The sequence below is a fragment of the Cupressus sempervirens genome, chromosome 7 (genome assembly GCF_028749045.1).
Source record: "Cupressus sempervirens isolate cs-2001-9-10 chromosome 7, ASM2874904v1, whole genome shotgun sequence".
NCBI classification, from domain to species: Eukaryota; Viridiplantae; Streptophyta; class Pinopsida; order Cupressales; family Cupressaceae; genus Cupressus; species Cupressus sempervirens.
In genome coordinates, this window is record NC_143124.1 from 406,305,623 (window position 1) to 406,326,376 (window position 20,754).

Here is a 20,754-nt window from a genome sequence, read left to right on the forward strand (position 1 = left end):
AGAAACTGAGTGGAATATATTAACTTATTTCAACAATGAAATGTTCACTGGGCACGTGCTATCTCAGCAGGAAATAGGAATGGAAATCTGATATCCACTCTACATGGTGGCAGTGAAATAAATGCAATTTGAATTTATTGGGCAGTGCCTACTTTTCTTCACGATTGTCCGCATGACTTTGTAAGCTATGCTTTCCGGTCTTTTTTAGGTTTTGTATTATATATTAACCCAATAGTTAACTTCAATATAATTGATTTTCTTGAACTTGACCTTATAGCTTAATCTAACTCCTCTCTTATCTAAATTCAAAACATCTTTCATGTGAGCATGTTAGTTTTTCTACAGTATCTCTCTTAGATAGAACCGCTGCTTTGGAAAATGATGACAATAGGTTGTCTTTCATCCTTTTCTCCAGTTTTTCTAATTCTGCCACTATTTCTTATATCCTGCTCACTATTTGTAGAGAGCCTTGCTATTACTCCCACAGTTGCTTATGGAAGTATGAATTGGAGAAGTAGTTTCCAGTCTCTAGACTTCCTGGCACCCTCTGTTCCAACGATGCACTCGTCAGACCGATCCTTCTTAGCAGCAATACCTCGTATAATAATATGACTCTGTAGTGTGGATGTGGATTCTTTTGCTATGGTAGCCCTTGTGAAACAGGCTACCTATTTCCAACTTTCTTTGTTGTCTATGCCACTGATGGTAGTCTGTTTGATATGCAAATGGTGTGGAGTTCAAACAAATACCAGATGGTGCAAGGAAACGCAACTCTAATGCTCACCTCCTTGGGAGAGCTTGTACTAAGGAACACAGATGGCAGTCTTGTCTGGTCTATAAATACTTCTACCCAAGCTTTTCAAAGGATGGTAATGCAAGCTTTTGGGAATCTTGTTCTCGATAACACCTCTGGTGTGGCAATTCAAGATTCCGGGAATCTTGTTCTCTATAACATCTCTGGTGGAATCAGTTGGCAGTCTTCTGATTATCCACCTGATATCGAGCTGTGAGGGATGAAGTTTAGGGAGGGGCGAAAATTTATTACAAACATCTCTCCAAAGAATACAAGCCTAGTTAGTTCTATGCTACCATGCTTCACAGTGGCTTCGCTATGTTTACAGCCTCTGCACTAGCTGAAATGTATTACAAATTTCCTGAGGAACCTCTAGGTGTAGAGTTATCTTATGCCCAGTTCAACGATCAGTCGAACAATTATTATTCACTAGGACAACTATCACCTGCATATAAAGTAGCAACACCAAACGACATACTTTACAATAAAATGGATTCATATGGGAGTTTTAAAGCGCGCTTGGTTCAAAAAATAGCAGATCTTGTACTGTCTTTGCACCATATTTCATGAAAATGGTACTAGGGTGTGTTTCTCTAGGAGCATGCGGAGACTATGGTGTCTGCGCAAACGATCAGTGCATTTTTCCAAGAGAAGGAAATGCTTTAAAACTGATTGATGTAACAAAACCTAATTATGGATTTGCTCCGTGCGTTCCTCTGGTTTGCTCGTCGAATAGTAGACTCCAAGGTCATCACTTTTTGGAGCTTGAGCACATTTCCTATTTTACTTATTGATATGAAAAGTCTTCAACACCAAGGTTGCTATCAAAGGAAGAATGTAAAACACTTTGCCTCAAAAATTGCTACTGCAAAGCTACTTTTTTCAGGTACGAAACTAATTTTTTGATTGGTTATTGCTATCTAGGGGAGGAGTTTTGCAATTGCACTGCATATGTTAAAATCCAGTCAAGATCCAAGGGCATTGAGTCCTTAGTGGTTGTCATTAGTTGCACTTCTGTGGGTGGAGCAATAGCTCTGTTAATCTTATTGTGGGCATGGGTAAATAAGTCTTGAAAGCGTAGACAACAAAAAGAAAAGGATAAAGATGATGATGGGGAGGATCAAATGTAAGAACCATGTCCTAGTTAAAATTTGCCACATCATCAATTGCAGAAAAAGTGAAACAGAAGTGAAACAGAACCAATCAAAACATATTGGAATAGTCAAACTGTTTAACCATTAATAATTAGTTTATTCACATAACAAAAACATTAAGATGCTGATCAACAATTCCACTTTTATGCATATTCAGAAAAGTTCAATGTTACATCAATAATGGTGATGACTAATTACTCATCAAATAACATTATTTATCAAGTAACATTAACCAGATTGCTGATCCAACATACAACAATTATAGTGATTACACATAATTTACATTTTCTCATATACAATTTACATAGTCCATCTCTTGGATGATAGTTACAATAGAATGAAGTTAACCTTTCCTATAGTGTTCTTCAGTTTAACCTATCTCCAAAGTTGTATGATGTTGTCCATTTGCTATTTGAGATGGGAGTGTGGCCCGGGTGCTTTAACCTCGCCAACCATGGAGTGAATACTCCCCAGGGATTCTTCCTCACATGAAGAATTCCTTGACCCTTCCACGAGAAGCCTAGCTTCCTGGAACAAGATGGATCAAATGGATCCAGTGCGAATATGACACACACTACATTGCAACCATGTGCCTAGTAGCCTAATCACAGAATGTAGCAAGGAATAAAAAAATAAACTACACATCTACACATATGTAGTAAAACCAAATAAGCATAGCCACATACACACATATGCATTATCTGAAAAATCAAATGGCTTGGCCAAGCACTTTATAAGCCAAATTTAACAGTAGAAGAAACAAGAACAACATGTATCCATTCTATAGAACTGGTAGATAGAAGAAACTAAATGTGAAGTGTCCATTCTATCTTTCTCAGTATTGCTACATTACACCCAACCATAAAGGAAAATGCACATCTATATGCTAACCACAACAAGATGTACAACTAATCTGATTTAAATTTGCTTATGTTCATTCCCTCTTTAAGACACAACCAAACTCAGCAATGTTGGAAAGAATACTTTTTTCATCTAAGTCACATAAAACATATATCCAATCTTTTCCTATGTTTTAGTCAACCACAATCTTTGTTGAAATACATACTAAATAGCCTCAATAGCAATTAACAGCTCAATTTGTAGATTTTGAATGAAAGAAAAGTATTCACAAATCAACTAATCTTAAGATATGCTAGATGCTTTAACAACAAAACATTCTGAAAGCTAAAAATTATTGAAATAGCATAAAAATCTCCTAAGATCCGATTCTAGCAGCTGGTTTCTTAGCAATTTCCAAATCTTAGCATTTCTCTACAATCCCATTCCTTCCTTAAACCAAAGTTACATGATGGAAGGAAAATCTTTTGTCTTGCAGATTTTATGTGGAGATCATAGAAGCCATTGAAAGGTACTAATAATTTTTTGAGTTTGCATGCTATCCAAAAACAAATTCACAAACAAGATAATACGTAGTAAAAGAATTAGTTATTGCACAAATCTAGAGTGTATAAGCTCCTAACAGCCTGCTATGTTGTGTTCCATAAACTTTAGTGACACTAAGGTTTACAACCACTCATGACAAGAACATTCCACCAGTTCTCAAATGCAAGAAACTAGTAATAAATAGTTACGAAGAATCAATAATAATAACAATTCTTCTCTTCTTGAACACAAATGCTACATAAGTTTGATTATCTATGCCATTATATTGGAAATAATTTAGTTATATCAAAATGATTGCCATTCTTGACAAATTGCAAGGGCTCTTTTGATTATCTATGCAAATATTTTGAGAACCTCTAGGTATTTATCTAGGTACAGTCATACTTATGGTCACTTTTCTTGTTTTTATAATACGGTCAAATCCCAATTTTGTTTGTTTTAGTTTCTTAGACAAGAAAAACAAGATCAACCAACTCAACAGTCATGATAGATAGGTATTGTGACGAGTTTTCCTTTTTGAGGTTTATGAAAAATTGTGTATTAGGCATTATAGTCATGAGAATATATAAAGAATACTTAAATTGACAATAATCATGATATGGCTATTACCTCAAGGTTCCCCCAAATACAAAAGTTTAAACCACATCAAAATTGTAATTATCACACTTTTAATTGATTACGGAATAAAACTTTTGCAAATACTCTATATCTTAGCCATTCGTAGCAATGAAGATATGACAAAGCTTGATTGCTGGTTATGCTGAGGAATTTGTGACTTCTCCAGCTATCATCATTGGTTCTTCTGTTTCCCCAAAGCCCTCTTTATAAAGCCTCTTTCCCATAACTAATGTAATGTTGTTTGTTTTGCCTTCCACAGTTTGGATACATATGTCTTGATTTTTTTTGCGGTTTCATAATTGAAACCATTGTTTTGAAAATATGTTTTTATTATTTGGAAGTTTTAAAATCAAATCAATGTTTTAATAAACACATACATAGATATATAAAAGAACATTATATTTCTAAAATACTTTTCAAATACAATTAAAACTTTTATATATGTATATATTAAAATCAAACAACAAAACTCTTCCATTAGCAATTTTATTTATATTCATGTTCTATTTAACATCTTTAAATATATCATCTATAAATCAAATGAAACACCTAATTCATTTTGATCTTTCAAAGCTAGCTCTACAAATTTAACAAAACAACAAAATGAAATTCTATGTGATGTGTGTGTGTGTGTGTGTGTGTTGTAGCACAGTACCCGATGCATCCCCCTTTGAGAAGCTAACCCTCTCAACCTCAACCACACCCTCATTGTGACGATCCATGCATCCAATCAAACACTCACAACCAAAAATGAGTCACTATCCATAAAAATCAATATATCATCATTAAGAAGTAAAAACATTAGCATAATCACATTATTAAATCACAAAATTTAAAACACTTCAATGACATCATCATCATAATGTAATATCTCATGTATTTCAATATTAAAATAAGATATTTCATTTTGGTAATCTAAGATATTAACTTTCATTTACCTTAAATTAAGATTAATCTATTTTGACCAAGTCAACCTTTTCCACATAAGAAAGAAAAGAAAATGATTCTAGGGCAAGACATTACATCCTTCCCCACTAGGAAAAGGCATCATCTCGATGGCTTTCACAGAAAAATTTAGTATACACATACCAAAACTATTATCCAATCTGAAATAAAATAATTATACAAAAAGATGGGGAAAAGATGTCTATAAATCCTCCGCATCCTCCCAAGTGGCACTATCCATGCTAAATTGGTCTTATTGGACCTTATACTGGAGAACATCCCTGTCTCATACCCGAAGGGTACTCTGCTCAATGATTCATGAGGGCTAAACTGCCACCACCCCTGGATCCTGTACTTGCAATGCATGCCAGTCAAGAACATGAGATATGACAAGTTGATAGGGTTTAAGCAAAGACACATGGAAGACATTATGAATGAAGGCTAAAGTAGGCGGCAGAGAAAGCCAATAAGCAACTGGGTTGATAAATTCTAAGACCTCGAGTAGGCTAACAAATCTTGGAGCAACATTTGAACTCTTGCCAAATGATATTGAACTTTTTTGCAGCCTAACCCTTAGAAACGCGTAATCCCTAGTTTGGAACTGGCAAAAAGTGTGTTTCTTATCTGCATAACTCTTTTGTTGATCTGCTACCTCCTTCAACCGACTATAGACTAAGATAACCTTCTCTTCCATCTCTCTTAGCATCTTGGGATCCACAAGAACCCTGTCATCAACCCTATCCTAGCTGATAGGAGTCTAACATTTCCATCTATAGAGAGCCTCAAATGGAGCCATACTCAAGGATGAATGGTAGGAGTTATTATAAGAAAACTCTACTAATGGGAGATACTCCTCTCATTTGTACTATTGATCCATGCAATACATGCGTAACAAATCTTCTAACACCTGATTCACCCTCTCTATATGTCCATTAGTCTTAGGGTGGTATGATGTACTAAAATTTAGGCATGTACCCAAAGTAGAGTTCAAGGCTATGCAAAACCTTGAAGTCATTCTAGTGTCCCTATTGGAAATAATGGTCTTTGGAATACCGCGCAGTCAAAAAATCTCCTAAACAAACTTTCTTGCTAATACTGGAGATTCGTCCTTTAGAATGTCTGTAATCAAATGTGCAACTTTGGTTAACTTGTTGACTAAAACCAAGATAACATCATGCCTATCTCGAGTCATGGTCAAACCCTATACAAAATCCATGTTGATAACCCGCCATTTATATCGTAGAATCTCATGGGGGTATAGAAGACCTGCCAGATGGGCATGCTTAGCCTTGACATGCTAACATTCCAAACACTAGGCTACATATTCTATAAAATCCCTCTTGAGTCTTGGCTAGAAGTATAAAGGCCTCAAATCAACCATCATTTTGTTTACCCCTATATGCCTTGAAAATGGAGAGCAATGCATCTCCTCAAGTACAACTTTCCACAACCCTTCACAATTGGGAACATAAAATCCTATTTTAGTATTAAGTAGACCATCCTCATCAAAAGAATAATCATCAAACCATGAGTCAGAAGCATCAGTATCCAATACTAACTTCACCCATTAATAATGGGCATCTCCAGGAAGGTACTGAAGGATATACTCTCTCATGTGAGTTCAAAATGAAGAGACAACAGAAATATGTCTCCTACAACTAAGTGCATCTACTACTCTATTCTCTTTTCCTTTAATATACTCCATGAAAAAATCATATTCACTAAGAAATTTGAGCCACTATCTCTATCAGACATTCAAATTAGGTTGAGTGCAAATGTACCTCAACCCCATATGTTCAGTCTTGAGCTCAAATGGCTTTCCAAATAAATAATGCCACTACATCTACAAGGCATGTACTATCGCAGCCAAATCTAAATCATGGGGAGCATAATTTACTTCATGTGATTTGAGTTTCCTAGACTCGTAGGCAACAACCTTACTATCCTGCATCAATACACCCCAAAGCCCATCTTTGAAAGCATTTGTGGTGACAACAAAATGTCCATTTGGGTCTAGTATAATCAATATAGGAGCTGTAGTAAGCTTTTCCTTAAGTAGTTGGAAAGCTTCCTCAGATGCTTCTGTCAACTCAAAGATTTTATCCTTGTGCTAAAGGAATGTAGTCAGAGTTTCTATATGGGAAAATCCCTTGATGAATTTTTGATAATACCTAGCAAGACCCATGAAGCTCCTAACTTCACTTACATTCTATAGAGTTGGCCATTCAAGGATGGCTTTGATCTTTGCATTGTCCACTGCTATAACTTTTGCTGACAAAATCTATCCCAAATAGTGGATCTCCATTTGATAAAAGGAGCACTTAAAGATTTTTCCATATAGTTTCCTATCTCTCAAACACTGCAATATTATGCACAAATTTTCTTCAAGCTCTTCTAAATTCATGGAGTATATTAGTATATCATCTATGAATATCTTGACAAATTTATCAAGACAATCTCTAAAAACATTGTTCATTAGGTTCATGAAAGCAGAAGATGTATTTGTCAGTCCAAAAGGTAAGAATACAAACTAATGATGCCTATATCTTGTTATAAATGTTGTCTTAGATATGTCTTCCTCCCATGTCTGGAGTTGGTGGTATCTAGATCTTAAATCAATTTTTGAGAAATACAGTTGCTCCCTTCATTTGATCAAAAAGTTCATCAATTCATGGAAGAGGATATTGATTCTTTATGGTAACCTTGTTTAGCATGCAGTAATCAATGCACAACCTTAAGGTACCATCCTTCTTTTTAATGAAGATTACATGAGCTCCCCACGATGATACACTAGGGCAAATGAAACCTTTATCCAAGAGTTCATGTAGTTGACTATTCAACTCATACATTTTTGTATAAGTTATATATGGTAGGGAACCTTTGATTAAAGTTCTACTCCTAGTACATTTAATCACCTTATCCTGATAGTTTCCAAAGCCTTATGCTCACTTAACCAATTGATGCCTAGGATGACATCATATGAGCTCAAAGGTGCCCCATACAACTTGACCTTTGTTCAATAGCTTGGGAGTTCCAACTCATTGCAAAATATGCATTGCTCTACCCTATGTTCGACACTGTTACCATACTCTACAATCCAAGGTTTACCCATAAAACTTGCCCTAACAGGTATCTTGGCTACTATCTTAGGATCTACAAAACATTCAATAGCACCAGTTTCTATAAAGATAGAAATAGGGTACAACCAAAAAGTTTACCAGTCATCTATATAGGAGTGGCCTAATAATTTTCCTATCTATGATCAACAATAGCATGAATGCGGTGGTGTAGAAGAAAGTCCCTCTTATCAGCTCATTGTGGCCACTTAGAAACAAAATTGTTAATGCAACATACATAACAACCTGCTCTAGGTGCTCTTCTATCCTCATTCCTATTTTGATCCCTTTAGTTGTTTCCATTCCTTCCACTTCCATTTCTAGGATTTTGGGTTTTGTTGTTGTTCCAATTTTCCTTGTTCCTGTCAAAATTCTTTTGTCCTTTATCCTTCATGTTTCTGATTTCTTGCTTCGTTCCATTTCCCTTTTTCCTATCATCTTGATAACCCTTGTTATCCTGATAAGACCTATTATCCTAGAACTTCCTTTTATATTTTTGGTTGAATGATTTATATGAAGAAGCATCCTCCAACCTCTGTTTCTACTTAAGGGCCTTCCCCAATGTGAAGTCCATGGTTTCAAGCTCCTACATCTCGACCCCACTATAGATCTCTAGTCACAAGCCCATTAGAAACTTCCAAGTTCTAAATAGCTCATCATGTTGATACTAAAGAACATACTTCATCAAATGAAAAAATTGCTCATGATACTATGTAACATTCATGTTCCCTTGAACTGGTTTGTAGAAATCTATTGTTTTCTTTTCATAGTACAATTGAGGTAACCATCATTTCAAAAAAGCTGTAAGAATTCTTCCCAAGTTACCTCCCCATGCTAGATTTTCTTTTCAGCCATCACATTTTTCCATCAAGTAGCTGCCTCACCCATTAGCTAATAAGTGGCCCAAACTGGTCTAGATTTCCCTGTATAGTTTCAAACTAGGAAGTACTTCTCCATGCTGGTAATCCATGCCTCTACATATTCTCCAAAAGCTCTACCATGAAACATGGGTGGAGTCACCTTCTTGAGATCTTTGCTCAAGTTAGTTGTTATCTAAGTCTTATTAGAATTAAGGAGAGCACTCTGATGGTCATCTTCCACCTTCTACTCCATCTTAGACCTCATAAGAGCCTTAGCTAATTTTTCATCCTCATGTTTCTTACTCAATTCCTCTTCCTATTTAAGTAGGGCTTTTCTGATCTTCATCATGCTTCTTGCCTCTTCTTCAGTGTGTCTACCTCGATCCTCATGATCTATGTTATCCATCCTCTAGCCTTGTTGCTATAACAAAGCCCCCTATTGGGTTAGCAATGCCATTATCTGATCTAACCTCTCATTAGGTTCCTTAGCCCATGTACCACTGCTAGACCCACTTTTCTATTTAGATCTTGTGGCCATGGTGATAATTCAAACACATGTCAAACATTGGTGCAATTAGCATTGTAGCCCAAGGGCCTAGGTTTAAACCATGTTCTAATACCATATGTAAGAACCATGTCCTAGTTAAGATTTTCCACATCATCAATTACGGAAAAAGTTGAAGAGAACCAATCAAAATATAGTGGAATAGTAAAACTATTTAAGCATTAACAATTAGTTTATTCACATAACAAAAACATTAAGATGTCGATCATCAATTCTACTTTTATGCATATTCAAAAAAGTTCAATGTTACATCAATAATGGTGATGACTAATCACTTATCAAATAACATTATTTATCAAGTAACATTAACCAGATTGCTGATCCAACATACAACAATTACAGTGATTACACATAATTTACATTTTCTCATATACAATATACATAGTTCATCTCTTTGATGATAGTTACAATAGAATGAAGTTAACTTTTCCCATTGGTTTATTTAGTGTAACCTATCTCCAAAGCTATAGGATGTCATCCATCTACTATCTAAATGGGAGTGTGGCCCAGGCACTTTAACCTTGCCAACCATAGAGGGAATACTCCCTCAAGATTCTTCCTGACATGAAGATTTCCATGACCCTACCATAAGAAGCCTAGCTTCCTAGAACAAGATGGATCGGATGGATCCGGTGTAGCCGTGAAACACACTACATTGCAACCATTTTCCTAGTAGCCTAATCATCAAATGTAGCAAGAAATAAAAAAAATTAACTACACATCTGCACATACGTAGTAAAATCAAATAAGCATAGCCACATACACACATATGCATTATCTGGAAAATCAAATGGCTTCGCCAAGCACTTTATAAGCCAGATTTAATGGTAGAAGAAACAAGAACAACATGTATCCATTCTATAGAATTGAAAAATAGAAGAAAATAAATGTGAATTATCCATTCTATCTTTCCTAATATTGCTACATTACACCCAGGCATAAAGGAAAATACACACCTATATGCTAACCACAACAAGATGTACAACTAATCTGATTTACATCTTCTTATCTTTATTCCCTCTTTAAGGCACAACCAAACTCAACAATGTTGGAAAGAATGCTTTTTTCATCTAAGTCACATAAAGCATATATCCAATCTTTTCCTATGTTTCAGTCAACCACAGTCTTTGCTGAAATGCATACTAAATAGCCTCAGTAGCCATTAACAACTCAATTTGTAGATTTTGAAAGAAAGAAAAGTATTCAAAAATCATTTAATCTAAACATACAGTGGAAGCTTTAACAAAAAAACATTCTGAAAGTTAGAAATTATTGAAATAGAATAACAACCTCCTAAGATTCAATTCTAACAGCTAGTTACTGGGCAATTTCCAAGTCTTAACATTTCTCTACAATCTCATTCCTTCTTTAAACTAGAATTACATGATGGAAGGAAAATCTTTTGTCTTGCAAATTTTATGTAGAGATTACAGAAGCCATTGAAAGGTACTAATAATTTTTTGAGTTTGCATGCTATCTTATAGGATACAATCTACTAGGATATAATTCAATACTCAAATCGATGTAAAGATTTTTTCTTTTTTTAACAAGAAGAAATACATACATGCTCATCCAAAACAAATTCATAGACAGGGTAACAGGAAGTCCAAGAATTAGGTATGGGACAAATCTAGAGTGTATAAGCTCCTAATAGCCTGCTATGTTGTGTTCCATTAGCTTTAGTGACACTAAGGTTTACAACCACTCATGACAAGAACATCCCGCCAATTCTCAAATGCAAGAAAATAATAATAAATAGTTATGAAGAATTAATAATAATATCAATTCTTCTCTTCCTGAACATAAATGTTGCACAAGTTTGATTATCTATGCCCTTATATCAAAAATAATCCAGTTATATCAAAATGACTGCCGTTTTTGACAAATCGCAAGGGCTCTTTTGATTATCTATGCAAATATTTTGAGGACCTCTAGGTATTTATCTAAGTGCAGTCATAGTTACCGTCACTTTTCTTGTTTTCATAATACGGTCAAATCCCAATTGTATTTTTTCTAGTTTTTTAGACAAGAAAAACAAGATCAACCAAGTTGGCAGTCATAATAGATAGGTATTGTGCCGAGATTTCCTTTTTTAGGTTTATGAAAAACCATGTATTTGGCATTACAGTCACGAGAATATGTAAAGAATACTCAAATCAACAATAATCATGAGATGGTTATCACCTCAAAATTCCCCCAAATACAAAATTTTAAACCACATCAAAACTATAATTATTGTACTTTTAAATGGTTAAGGAATAAAACTTTTGCAAATACTTGATTTCTTACCTGTTGGTAGCAATAAAGATGTGATGACTTGCTTGATTTCTAGTTACACTGAGCAATCCTCGACTTTTCTAACCATCACTATTGGTTCTTCTATTTCCCTGAAACCCTCTTTGTAAAGCTTGTTTCCCGTAACTGACCTAATTTTGTTTGTTTTTCCTTCCATGGTTTGGATAGATATGTCTTGATTTTTTTTTCAATTTTAGAATTGAAAAATTTGTTTTTAAACTTTGTTTTGTTATTTGGAAGTTTTAAAAGCAAATCAATGTTTTAATAAACACACACATAGATATATAAAAGAACATTATATTTCTAAAATCCTTTTCATATCCAATTAAAACTTTTATATATGTATATATTAAAATTGAACAAAAAAACTCTTCCATTAGCAATTTTAAATTATATTCACATTCTATTTAACATCTTTAAATATATCATCTATAAATAAAATGAAACACCTAATTCATTTTGATCTTTCAAAGTTATCTCTAGAAATGTAATCGAACAACAACATGAAATTCTATGTGATGTGTCTGGGTGGTAGCACGACATCCGATCCATCCCCTTCCAAGACACTAGCCATCTCTACCTCACCTACACTCTCGTCGTGATAATGCCTGCATCTACTCAGAACTCACAACTAGAAATGAGTCAGTATCCATAAAAATCAATATGTCATCATTAAGAAGTAAAAAAATTAGCATAATCACATTATTAAATCATGACATTTAAAACACTTTAATGACATCATCATCATTACGTAATATGTCATGTATTTCCATATTAAAATTAGTCATTTCATTTTGGTAATCTAAGATGTTAAGTTTCATTTATCTTAAATTAAGACTAATCCATTTTGACCAAGTCAACCTTTGCCACATAAGCAAGAAAAGAAAATGATTCTAAGGCAAGATGTGACATCAGGTGAATTGGCCAAAAGGGTTACCTCTGCATTACACATTCAAGGAGTTAAAGGATGCTAAAAATAGCTTTAGTATGAAGCTAGGAAGTAGAGGGTTCAGCTCAATATACTAAGGTTTTTTGGCTGATAGCTCAAAGATAGCAGTGAAGCTTCTTGACAGAGCAAGATGAGGGAAAAGAGAATTTTGAGTAGAAATTGAGACTTTAGGAAAAGTTTATCATATTAATTTAGTACAACTAAAGGGATTTTGCGTGGAAAAGGCTCATCAAATGCTTGTATATGAGCATCTTCCAAATGGGTCTCTAGATAAGTGGATATTTTCCAACAATATGCATCAACATTTGTTAGACTAGAAGACTAGAAAAAAAATGTGCATATTGCAAGAGGATTAACATACTTACATGAAGATTGTTGAGACAAGATAATTCATTTTGAAATCAAGCCTCAGATTTTGGCTTGGCAAAGCTAGTTAACAAAGAGCAGAGTGAAGTGATAACCATGATGAGAGGGACACCTGGTTATATGGCACCCAAGTTACTAAATATGCATTTCATAGAGAACACAGATGTATTTAGCTTTGGAGTATTGGTGATAGAAATTTTTAGTGGAAAACAAAATAGAGAGATTTCAAATGACTTATTCTCAATATTAAAATTTAAGGTGGAGGAAGGCAGGTTAATAGATTTGGTGTTTCTAGGACTTGAAGATTAAGAAATGGGGATAGAAGACGCAATAAAACTATTAAAAGTGGGGACATGGTGTGTATAGGAGGATTTTACTAGACAACCAATGATGTTCATTGTTGTAAAGGCATTGGAGGGATTAATAGACACACTTAATGATGTTCCATGCACATTACCAGCTTCCATAGTTTCTTCCTATCAGTAGAATCCACTCTCATCTGAGGTGTCCTTATTTTCTGAAGGTAGATAATTTGTGTATTTCCTTATTTTCCTCTTGCGGGTTTCTCTTAGAAACAACCCCACATGATCTCTAATTTATTCTTAAATGTTTAAATATGTCTTCATAGTAAATATGTAATACACTAACCTCTATAGAAACTTAAATAGGCTTATTCAAAAAATATCTTATGTGGTTATAGTCTAGCATATAACAAATGCTTTCAGCCCACAGTCATAAAAGGGTTCTCTCCTATTATCCTAGTTCTATTTTTTATATGAGCATTGCATTAATTGACTTTATTTGATGAACAATTAATAGTTTGGGATCACCATATGAGTGCAACAGTACAAACAATGTTTTCATAGGCTCTAGTAATGAGCATTATCAAAGTTAGTCATCATTAAAACTTAGTCGTGCTAAAGAATTTTATTTTTATCAAAAAACTTAGGACATCAAATTTAATAGGATTATTAATTGGAGTTTCCTTGTCAAGTATAATATTAAATTGTCAAAATAATCTTTCATTTAATTTGGAAAAGTTTATATTGTAAATATCTAAATGATATTGAATTAAAATCTCCTACATTACAATTTTAAAAATTATAAATAATAAATTAAATAAACTTTATATAACATTTATCATCATTATGTTAAATATTTCAATGTTGAAATAAATATGATTTAGAACTTTTAAATATCATAAATATATATTATTCATTATATACCTTGAAATAAATATATTCATCTCCATAATGTCAGATTTGTTGTAAAATATCTACAATCTAGCTTATAGTTGATGTCTATTGGGATGAAAAAGAAGAAAAAAGAGTGTTATCTCACCATTATCAATAAATTCAAAATAGTTATATATGCACCTCACAAAATTCTAGAAGATGGGAAATATATAAAGTGAAGTAGATAGAAAAAACAAGAGCTCTTATTGAGCCGAGTCCTAACTTTTATGTTAAATTAGGGGACTATTTGCGGGCATCATAAAAAATATAATTTGAAGAGTTATGGTTTTCTTAACCAAAATTATTCAAAGTTGAATAGTTTCAAGAGTTATGCTTATCTCAATCTAAATGTGATGTTTGCTAGGTATTATTCACAAAGAATACCAAATCTGGGTTGCTTTGGAATCTTAGATCATTTAGAGGTTGTAGATTGTAATCTACAATTTGTTGATGTGGGACATATTTGTTTTTGACTAAATTGAATCTTATAGTGACTTAATGTCTTGTGTACAACATCAATGGCGAATAAATATCTATTTATCATATAAAAACATTAGAAAAGATGTTCTAAGATTTGTGAATGAAGAGCAATAGTAAACTTCAGAAAAAAATTTAAGTCAAATGAACTTGTTGATTGGTCAATGTACAACTATGTTAATATTTGAACAAATATAAATTATGAATATACTTTCTTTGTTATGATAGTTCAATATTTAAAACCTTATGAATAATATTAAAACTTTGGTGATAAAAGAGAGTTGAAGTATATAAACCCTCAGAGCACAAATAGAGCATGAATACACTTGTTGATGTAAATGACAATGGAGTTGCTGATGTAAATAAGAAAAAAAAAAATTCCCAAGGAAAGCCCCTATATTTATTCATAGTGTGAAAGAGAAATTTCCATTGATACAAAAGAAAAAATAATATGTAGAAAGATTTACTAAAACAAATCTATGTTCAAAGACTTTGAGGGCCTGAAATTATTACAACTCGTTTTACTAGTAATCTATAAATTGATTTCAAGGATCAACTTGAATCCTAAACAAAAGGCTTGTGTAACTTTGGGGTAAAAGAACAAACTTTGGTTTCCCTTTATCATATCCAATAGGGTTATAACCGAATGGGTTATGACCAAACATGTAAAGGATGAAATAGTTTCAACCCTACCCACTAGGTGTCACATGGTGTCAATATGGCATGGAGGTGGTCAAAAGGTAATGACCAAAACCCTTTGAGCTGAAACCATACAAAGAAAATATATTTTTGGCACAGTGACCCTTAGTTGGTTATTTTTACTGTAGCGGCTTCTGGATTTCAATGAGTGGGTTAGGGTGTTTTGGTTGTAAGAGGTATGCAAATTGGTATTATTATTATTATTATTATTATTTTATTTTGATTTTTTTTAACTGAGTATGTTAGTATTAGTTAGATATATTGGTTTTTAAGTATTTAGCTAGTTATTTAGTTAGATTTATTAGTTAACTTAGTTTTTTTAGTTATTATCTATTAGATAGATTAAATACATAGTTATTATCTATTAGATAGATTAAATACATTAGAAAATTATATAGTTAAATTTAATCTAATTAACCATAGGTGTAGATTGAATGTAGATAATTATAGTCTTACAATTTAATATCTAGTTAATCATAGACATTGATTAAATGTAGATAAGTATAGCCAAATTTAGAATTTGTCAATTATAGTCATAAATTAAATTTATTTAACATCGATTAATGTAATAGTTAATTGTACTTGAGAAGAAGTTAACTTACTAATCCTAGAATCCAACGTATCTAACTTATAAGATATAGAACTAACATAGTTAACCATCAAGTAGAACTAAAGTATAATAACTTAGTTCAAACTTATTCAAAAGATATATATCATAAAATCTAGAGGACAAACTTAGTTGTTCAACTTTATATAAACTGGAGTTAAGTTCCCTCTAAAAATCAAACCTAGAAAAATTGTTCAAACCTATAATTAACTTAGTTGTTTAAATTTTGTAAATAACTTGAATCTATACACTTAGTTTCAAATCGACTGAACTAGAGTTTTTTATTGTGCACATGCATGTACTTATTTTGTTCAAATGGATGAGCTATACATTATTGATATTGATATAAATGTACATGTTTTAAAATGATTTATACTTTTTAGTTGTTCATCTTAGACATGATTAAATAATGCATATACATAATGTTGTACATATATGTATTACATTAAAATTTGATTATGTTTACTTACATTGTATGTGTATGTGTACATATATACATATATTGTGTTTTATTTTTCCCTATTTTTCTTGGTGCTCCCAAGTTGAAAGTTGTTTATTTTTTGTCGGTTCTTTGTTGGTGTCACTTCATTTTAGGTGGATGTGATTACGGAAATTATGAAGTGGAAGGATAGATGATTCATTACTTTTAACATTGGAAATTGTGGCACCTCCCTGGATTTTGAAGTTTTCCCTCAATTGGGCCCATTTTCTTTGTTTTTCATTTAAATTAGAAGGGGGCTACAAATTTTGAAGGGCCCCTTTAGCCAGTCAGTGTTTTTAATATTGAAGATGGGTTGTAAGTGAGCTCTCTTGCTGCTTTGGTCAGTGAGCTATTTTAAAGTTGTTAGTGACACTAGCATTTATTTGTTCCATTGGGCCATTCACCCATTTAAAACTTCTTTTAATATAAAAAACATGTCAAAAGGTACTTATGATTATCCTCCAAACTTCCCTATGTATAACACTACAATTAGGTATATATCTCTTACAATAACACATCCCAAATTATTCATAAAGGTACGTGACACAATAGTGGTCTTTGTAGATATTTAACAATAAAGAGAAAAAAGGCTTATTGTAGTAATTTAAACTTCAGTTTTGCAAGTAGAAGGCAAATGTTATCTTTCAAATAAGTGCAATCATTGAAAAAATAATGCTAGACCTTTATTTCTATCTATATTTTTTGTTTCTTATATTAAAAGAAACCAAAATGGGGGTTGACCCAAAGATGTAAAAGAGCTTAGCTAAACATCACTAAACATCACCTAATAGTTATTTCATATTTATTAACCTACCCACATCCTTAATATAGTTAACCCCCAAACTAACATATTTCTATATCTAAAGATACTTTAGTTTATAGTTATTATAATACCATTAACACAAACAAGCCTAGCCCAATTAATTCATCTGGACATAAACCAAGTCAAGAAAGTTTTAATATAAAAGTCCCCATGGGCCATAGAGTAAACTATAATCATAAAACACACCAAAAAAATTGAAAGGTACCAGGAGCTAACTCTCCTTCTTATCTTTATCTAGGATCTTTAACAAGAGCCACAACTAGTAATCTACAGGGAACCTATAGAGAGAATGAGTAGTCTCCCTATCTTTAGCACCATTGATCTCTACCTTCCTATCCTAAAAAGGATTGAGGGTAGTGGCAACTAAGTGAATGAAATGAAAAGAGAACAATTTATCTTATTATAGGAAGCCTCTACCTAGGTTAACATTTTCAAATAGGCCTAGATTTTACTTTTTATAGCAGTTAGTGGATCACACATGTTCTATGAAGACCTATTCAAACATTTTTGAACAAACATAGAGATCAAAGGGTTTTTTCTAAGAAAAGAATCGAGAAGAAAATCAACAAAAATAAAAATTATCTAGGTCCAGATAAAATAGATGGGTTGGGTGAGACGATAGATTGATTGTAAGAAGCAACTGTTGAGGATGATAACACGGAAGGAACATCATAAAATGTGTCAATTAATCCCTCCAAAGCCTTCACCACAATGGACATCTCATGTCTTCTCATAAAATTGTCTTGGACACACCACATCCCAATGTTTAACAATTTTGTTGCTCCTTTTATCCCTGTCTCCTCATCTACAAGTCCTGGTGTCCCTCTCATCATGTTTATCACTTCACTTTGATATCTGTTAAACAACTTTGCCAACCCAAAATATGACACTTTTGTTGTGACCGCCTGTCACACCACGCCCATGCCTGGGACCCCCTTCCATTTTTAAAAACTTTTTGACAGCTATTTCCTTCTTCTGCAGAGCGCAAGAGTGAAGAAGTTAGGACATGAAGAAACTCCTTCACTCCATAAAAGTCTCGACTTATTAACATGTGGAGTGCAAGCCAACAGGAGTGGAGGAATATGGTAAAATCCTCTAATCCTCAAAAAGCCCACTCCGAAAATCATGGAGTGAAAATCTGAAGGAGTAAGGAAATATTACATGAAGGATGAAATCCTCCAATCCTCAAAAAGCCCACTCCGAAAATCATGGAGCACAAATCTGAAGGAGTAAGGAAATATTACATGAAGGATAAAATCCTTCATTCCAAGAAAAATCTACTCCAGCAAATTTTGAGCACAGATTTAGGGATTCAAAACTTTATCTCCCATCCAAGACGAAGCATCCACTGAGGGGTCACACAGATATGTCCATGGTTACTGAAGCTTCATCTAGAGTAGCTACTTTAGCATCATCAAATTTTTTGTAACTCGTAGAAAGTTGAAGTTTTTTTTCATTCACCAAAAGATTTTCACAAAAAGGATCATCTAAACAAGATGAAAAATACACCAGGGATGCTTCCTTGCCTACAAGCACCAATCTCAGTCCTCATAACAGCAACAACAACACTAGTGATAATGTTATTATAAAAGCCAAAAGAAACAATGGCTCTTGTATTATAAGAGGCTAATCCTTTGATCATCTGCGAGAGGCCCTAAATTCAAAATGTGATCAACTGTCTATGATTAAGCATTGTAGTGCTTCTTCGGATCTTATTTTTCATGCCTTTCATCTACTAGTTCTGAGGATCATGACAATGATTTGGATGAATCCGGTCCCTCCAATTCGTGCAAAGATTATATTCAAAATCTTAACAATGGATCAAAGAACCCTGTCGCCATAGAAAATTATATAAGCTCTTTGGAAACAGTTGCCAACTGGTAAAAATTGTGAAAAGTGGAAAATTGAAAATTTTGCAAAAAAATCAAAAATTTTAGAGGAAGAATGAATATTCTTATGAAGTGAAAGTTGGATTCAGAGAGGAAAAGTGAAAAAAAGATTTTCTTTGGATTTACATTTTAAAAAAAAATTAGTTTACTAATATTTAATTTGATTTTTTTTTGAATAATAATCCAAAAAATAAAAATGGAGAAAAAGTTACAAATGAATTTGATTTTTCATTTAAAAATGGAAGTTAATTAAATATTGATTTTTTTAAATTGATATTTAATTAATAAAACTAAAAAAAAATAAAATAGAAGAATACTCAGCTTCATCATGAAGCTAAGAGCATCAAAGATAGCAACTTTTTGAATCAAGTAGCAAAAAGGCGACAAGTGGCACAAAAAATGGAAACCTTAATGGTTAAGTAAAGCACCTACCTAATTTTAGTCTACAGCTTTAAGGGCATCTTTATGAAAAATGATTTATATAAGATACCCTGTCATTCATTCAGGCTCACATAGAAATTTGAAGAGCAGATCAAGAATAGGAGTAAGATTTGAGGAGTTCAAGCAAGCAAATTTTTTGACAAATTTTTTGAAATTAGTTAGGAGTTTTTTGGGAATTCACGACAGAAGATTTTGAATCCTATCAGAAAGGAAAATGGTAGAGCCCAAGGGAACATGAGAAATGCGAGGACAATTGATAAAGAATGAAAGGAGAGGATTCTATCCTGAATCCAAAATCGTGTCAAAGTGGATAGAAATTGGAGATACAAGTCTTGGCAGCCTTGATTTGAAAGATTTTAACTGGAGAATGCTCGGATATAATGACTATCACCCAACACACCAGACTACAAAAATGGTGAGAAGTGGAATTTTTGCTGCAGCTGGTTTCCCTCCTTCTTTTCAACATCCAGAGTTAATCGTGGAATGTACCAAGCATTACAATCCTCGAGACAAAACCATTCGGGATTCTGAACGAAATATTTTGGTAGATTTTTCTCCAACATCCATTTCTGAAGCATTTGGAATTCCTTCAAATCCAAGGATGGTCACAAAAAAACAAGAGCAAGCACTGAGAATCTATACATCTCGAATCAATTTTTGTGTAGAAATAATCAACAAAAGATGGCTGAAAAAGAATAGACCACATCATTCCAAGATTCCTAAAGAAATAGTATGGCTCGACTTGCAGAGGGAATATAAAGATATGGTCCTGATGTTGAGTCACATTTTTGGCATGCCTTTTTCTTATAGGTTTGAATCTTGGATATGGTAATTTTTTGAGTAGGTAATGGAGGAAGGTGACATAATAGATTGGGCTGGGCTCATAAGTGATAACCTAAATGAGCAGTTGATGAATCTAGAGCATACAAGGAAATTTTACATGAGCTCCTATGTCATCTACATGCTAGCACGGAGGAAAAATTATGATGGATTACAATACAAAGGAACAATTGGAAGTGGAAGCCAACACCTCAAAG

At 33.3% G+C, this 20,754-nt stretch overlaps 2 pseudogenes; one reads left to right on the forward strand and one right to left on the reverse strand.

The window, feature by feature from the left end:
* Nucleotides 1-381: 381 nt before the first annotated feature.
* LOC149547247 (G-type lectin S-receptor-like serine/threonine-protein kinase SD2-5) lies at nt 382-13,596 on the forward strand (annotated as a pseudogene).
* Nucleotides 13,597-17,965: 4,369 nt separating this feature from the next.
* Nucleotides 17,966-20,754, reverse strand: part of LOC149547248 (G-type lectin S-receptor-like serine/threonine-protein kinase SD2-5) — a 113,095-nt pseudogene continuing 110,306 nt past the window's right edge.